A 6,454-nucleotide genomic window follows, 5' to 3' on the forward strand; every position below is an offset into this window, starting at 1 on the left:
GGGAGGCTAGAGATAGCAAGCCAGTAATTGGTAATAGGCTCTTTTCGCCAAAAGATTGGGTTTAGGGTAGACTAAGAAAGTTTGCATGACAATATGATAAGTAAGCGAAGTAGATAAGAAAAGTGGATATAAGAGGGTGGATAAGATGAAATTGTAAACCCCAAAAACTCCATTCATCCATAGTCTTTTCTAGCCAATTGTATCACTGCATTTTGCATTTTTACTTTTGTTCTTTGCATTGAAAACCTAAATTTAATTCCTTTCTCAAGTCTTATGCGATTGGTTTACATGAAAGTTGAGGCCTAAGAGTCCTTTGGGAAACGATACCCGGACTTAACCGTTTTATATTACTTGATAACGATATGGTACACTTGCCAGGGACTTAACAAGTCTCCTCCATGCCTTGTCTAAATGAAGAGATCTCCAACTTTCCACTATTAATCTTGGACTGTGGAAAATATTTGCTTAGAAATTCAGAAACAACAGCCTCCCATGTTGTAAACCTCCCCTTTGGAAAGGAATTTAGAAATAACTTAGCATTGCTTCCCAATGAAAAAGGAAACAAACTAAGTTTTACCCTGTCATCTGATACTCCACTGATCTTTACTATATTGCATATTTCGTTGAATGTTGTAAGGTGATCATATGGATTTTCATTTGACAGTCCATGAAACTGATTACTCTGCATTAGATGTATCAACGCAGGATTCATCACCATGTTCAATGTGTTGTCCCTTGTCATAGCAATACTATTAAAGTGTTGGGGACCAACAACATTAGCAGTGTTTGCTAAAGTGCATTTAGGAGCTCCTTCTGCCATCTCTTCTATATTTTGAGTAGATGCCTCTGGTGAGGGTTGTAAAAGTCTTTCAGGAGAAGGGAATAGTTCTCTAGATGGGCGTCTAACTTTCTTCCACCTCCTGTCACTCAATCCTTCGAGAAGAGGTTGATTTTTCTTGCTTCTGGTGTGAATTGCTTCCTGCATACACAAGAAACAAAAACCCTAAAAAGCACTTTTATAAAAATAAAATAAAAACAAACAAAATCAAAAACAAAAATCAAGTCAAATATAATCAAATTCACACTACTAGAAAAGTTAAACCAAACGAGTCCCCGGCAACAACGCCAAAAACTTGTTAACACCCTAGCAAGTATATCAGATCGTATCAAGTAATAATAGACAGTAAGTCGAGATATCGTTTCCCAAGGGACTCTTGGCCTAGACGTTCATGTGAATAGATTTCATAAGACTTGAGTAAAAATTGAATTTAGGATTTGTAAATGCTAAATCTAAAATAAACATGCAAATGGAAAACTTGATAAATTGGCAAATAAAGATATGAATGAATGGTGTTGTTGGAGTTTACGATTTCATCCTCATCCACTTTCCTATATCTATTATTCTTGTCTGTTATCAATGTTCATGCAACTTTCTAATTTACTCTAAACTCGATTCCCCAGCGAAAAGAGCCTATCACAAATTACTAGTTTATTATTCCTAGTCTCCCTAGTAATTACTAACACATTAATGACAGAAGCTTAAAGCAATTGACCGTCATATCCCTATTCCTAGGTAATATTTCATAATCAAGAGAATTCTCCTCAGTTCTAGATTTCCCCATCGTTCCCATATCAACAAAATCAATGATCATGACACTGAGTGAGTTAAACAAAGCAAGCTCTCACCTCAGAGAAGAAAACCCAAAACTATTAATAACACAAGTATATAGTTAAAATAAGAACTTCGATATGAGAGAGTTTCAAAAGGATTACATCGTTCTCCAACAACAAAGGGTTTAGTTCACCATTGTCATGGTGAAACTATATGAATTGAATGGAAAGAATGAAAAGATAAACCCTAGATTTGGTAGATTAGAGTTGTTGCATCCAAAATCCTCCTTCAAGGAGTGAAAAGAGTGTTCAGACGTCTTTCTCTGCCAAAAGTTACATACTTTAGGTCGTCTGGGTCTATTTATAACACAGAAAAATAACAAAATTTTGGCCCATGCCCAAAAGTACAACGCTCAACGCTGGGTTCACCGCTCAGCGGTAGGTGCGATACTCCACTGGGACGCTCAGCGTTGACGCTCAAGCGTCCTGCCGTATTGAACTAAAGATGCTAGCGCTCAGCAGTGGATCTTGACGCTAAACGATAGCCACAATTCTTCATTTTCCCCTCAACACTGGCGCTTAAGCGTTTGACAGTGGCTTTTTTCCACGAAGCTGGCGCTGAGCGGTGAAATTGGCGTTGAGCGGTGGTTGCGATTCTTCTTTTGCACCTTTTTTTCCTTCTTTCTTGAGTTCAACTCCTTCCTTCTTCACTTTCCATCCTTCAATTCTCATTAAATCCTGTCAAAACAATGTAAAACCAAGAATAATATCTCTAAAACCACCTTTGAATCTCTTGTAAACTAACTTAAGTGTTTTGCATGATTTTAAGCTCATTCTAAGTCATAAAGGGTGTGTTTTGATATCAATTTCAAATATAAAAATAACGATTTTTAGACCGTTATCAGAGGAGACGTGAGCTTTATTGTGTTAAGTTAGTGACGTAAAAAGTTCACTTACTAGGAGGCACCCTAGTAATCCAAGAACATTATTTTTCTTATGCTTAAATTTTTAAATCTTGGTGATGTTATTATGAACAATTTTTAAAATTTTGTGTGTTGGGTAGCTTCTACTAAGGGAAGCTAGAAATTTTATGTACTCACTGAAGGGTACAGGAAGGTTTGGAAAGATATGGACTTACTGAAGGGTGTTGGAAAGGTATGCACTTACTGACAAGTGCTAAAAAGGTTTGGGTCAGGCTCGTGACGTTAAACAAGCGCTTGTTGGGAGGCACCCCAGGATGTTTCTTATCTTTTATTTTTGCTTTTGCTTAGTAGTGTAGGGTTTTTATGGTACTTGGTTTGAACATCTTTATCTGATGATGGTTTGACTTGATTGACTGTGTGATGAGTATGCTTGATGATGCTTGATGTGGATGATGATTGAGATTGCTTTACATGCTCATATATAGGCGAAGTGTTCACAGACTGTGAATGGATGCATGAATATTATGATTGTGATTATGATGTTGAGCATGGTGCATGATTATGATGCTTGGAATATTGAGTGAGCCTATTTGAGAGGTTTTTGAGCTCAAATGTCTTAATTGTGATATTTTCTATCTATGTGGAAGCATGAATGATTTTGCCTGAGTTTTTGTGATTGATTGAATTACATGTATATGTCATATGATCAAGGTCGTTTTAGTGAATAAACCCTTTTCTAGCCAAATGAAATTTTCGTCCCACATAAAAAGGAAAATTTTATTTTCTACCCTTTTTGAACCTAAGCCTTAAATGGGATTTGAAAACCTTGCTTTGAAAATCTTTACCTTGAGTTAGGTTGAGAATTAATTGTGGTATTGAAAAAGGTTCAAGTTTGTGGTTGTTGAGAAGTTGAAAAAGAAAAAGTTAGACATTGAGCTAATATGTTGAATGAAAATTCATGAGAAAAAGCATGAAAAAGATAGCAAAAGAAAAGCATGAATAGAAAAGGGAAAGTTGGGAATGAGTGAGAGTGGTAAAAGGAGAGTTGTGCTTGAACCATAATTATTTGAATGACTCTCTGTTAACGGATTGACAAGCGTACCAAATCGTATCAAGTAATAATAAATGGTAAGTTCAAGTATCGTTTTCCCAAGAGACTCGATAGGCCTTATCGTTCGTGTGAATTAAGATCGTAAAACTTGAAAAATTAATTAATTGGGTATGAGAACAAAATATAAACATGCAAAAGAGATTGATTCAATTGACAAGAAGAAAACAATGGATGAATGGAGTTGTTGGGGGTTTACAATTTCATCTTATCCGCTCTCTCTTATTTACTCCTCTTGATTTATTAGCTTGATTAACTAATTGTCATGCAACTTTCTTAGCCTACCCTTAACCAGATCCCTCGGCGAAAAGAGCCTATTACTAATTACTGGCTTGCAATCCCTAGCCTCCCCTAGCAATTAATAAAGCATTATAGAGCAGAAGTGAAAACCAATTGATTGTCCTACCCCTATCCCTAGGTGGTATTGCTTAATCAAGGAATTACTAACCAGTTCATGACATTATTGTACGTCCCCGTATCAATAAAGACAAACAACANTTATCNAANGAGTNAAACGATAAAAGCATTAAGCACAGATGAGAACCCAACAATTAATAATCAAAGCATATGGAAACCATATAAATAAACAAGAGTTTCAATGGAAGAGAGTATCAAAAGATTACATTGTTTCCCCCAACAACAATAGGGTTTAGTTCACCATTTTCATGGTGAATCTAGATGAAAAATGGATGAAGAATGGAAAAGCAAACCCTAGATAAGAAGAAATGGAGCCTAAGCATCCAAGAGATCCTCTTTAGAGAGTGAAATTAGGTCTGGCCGCCCCCTTCTGTCAAAAGAATACATCTAAACTCGCACTAGGGTTATTTATAACCAAGAAAAGTAACAAAATTCAAGCCCAGGCCCATCAGAGAACCACCCGGCGCCAAAAATGGCCGCCCGGCGGTTTGCCTCAAGCCGCAGAACCACCCGGCGCTCCAGTCAATCGCCTGGCGCCCCGGTCAACCGCCCAGCGGTTTGGTCAACTTTTTCTAGTTGACTGGTTGACTTTTCTGGTTGACTGGTTGACTTTTCTGCATTCTGATTGACTTTTCTGCACTGCAACCGTTTGATCTTCAACCTTTCTTTCCTTTTCTTGAGTCTAAGACCTTCATCTTCAACTCCATTCTTCACTTTCTCAAAAATGCTACAAAACAATACAAAACAAGCATAATATCGCTAAAAATAGCTTTTGACTCTCTACATACTCATTTATTGAGTTTTGCGTGATTCTAAGCTCATTCTAAGCAGTAAAGGGAGTAATTTGGTCTAAAATGACATATGAAAATAGCTGTTTTCAACCTTCATCACTCTCTTAACTCAAGGATTTTGTGATCTAGAAAAACCAATTTTCCTTGTTAGCCCAACCACATTATAAGCCTTGAAAAAGTCTTTGTGATGACATGTGTATGTGATGATGTTTGATTGTGGCAAATGAATGGCAACTTTGTTCTAGGTGACATGTGGATAGTAGAGGGAAGGAGTGACTTCTTGAAACACTTGAGTGATTGAGTGATGAGTCAATATTTTATACCATTAACTTAGTTTTTCGCGCCGAATTGTGTTGATGATTTGCGCTTAATTCTTAGTTATTGTGTCATTTTCACCATTTGGGCTTAATTAGACCAATAATTCATATTTTAACTAATTTGAATTATTTGAGATTAATTATTCCTATTTCTATTTTCAGGGCAATTTTGGAAACTATTCTTTGGGACTTTTGGAAGGACACCTAGCAAATTGAAGAATTTTCTCAAGGCTAATTAGATTTAATCTAGCTTAGCTTAGTGATTTAGATTTTGTTAATGAAGTTTTGTAATAATTGGGCTAATTTTGTAGAATAGGCAAAAGGCCAATAGATTAAAAAAAGATGACTTGTCTTTAGGGTTTGGGTGGACCCCACCCTAGTTTTTTTGGTGACTCATTTTTGAAACCTAGGGATTCCCATTTTTTTTCTAGACAGAACCGTCACTTGGAATTCTGTTTTTGGGGGACACACTGAGAACAATTTTTTTCATTCCTTCTTTGCTTTTGGCTTAACATCTCCGAGAGGCATGAATGGTTGTTCACGTTTTCTTTCAATGATTGAATGGAAAGCCACCTATTTTTTGCCTTTTAGTTTCTTGCTGGAACGTGTTCTTTGCATTGGTTACAATCTGTAACATGAAAAGGGTCACTCATTGTCCATTGGAAATAGCATTTCTATCTTCTCATTAATGCAAAGGGTGAAGCTGGAAGGGATTAGCTTGTTTCCTTGATTGAAGAGGAGGTTAGGTGGGGTCACAGCTGTTTGAAGAATTAAAGAAAGAGGATTAGATAGATGGCAGAGTTAAGAAAAGAGGGTTGCAGCGTGGAGTGTGCCTTTGCTTCCATCACATCATTGCACATGTTGAAATATTTTTTTGAGAATTAAATGAGAGATGGCATCAATGGCTGGTACGTTGCAGTAGGAAGTATTGCAGTAGGAAGTAAATTTAATTTGCTGAAAAGGGTGCAAGCTTCAATGCTATTTTGAATATGGTGGGTCCGGTCTCAGAATGAAGATTCAATTTGTTGCTGGAAGATGGGTTCCAATCACGGTGCATTTACTTAGTATGCAAAAGCATTTCTTTCATCTTGGGAATTATAATTAAATGAAGGCATTGGTTATATACCCTTGGTCACGGTGCTGGAAAGAGGAAAATAGTTCTCAACTTTGAAATCATGGAATTTAGTAGTCATGGCCAGGAGGTTATTTTACAACATTGCAAATTCAATTTCATTAGTAGATGCATTGGTCATATAAATTGTTAGTAGGAGTTTGTGTTGTTTATTT

The sequence above is a fragment of the Vigna radiata genome, unplaced genomic scaffold, assembly GCF_000741045.1.
Source record: "Vigna radiata var. radiata cultivar VC1973A unplaced genomic scaffold, Vradiata_ver6 scaffold_369, whole genome shotgun sequence".
Taxonomy (NCBI): Eukaryota; Viridiplantae; Streptophyta; class Magnoliopsida; order Fabales; family Fabaceae; genus Vigna; species Vigna radiata.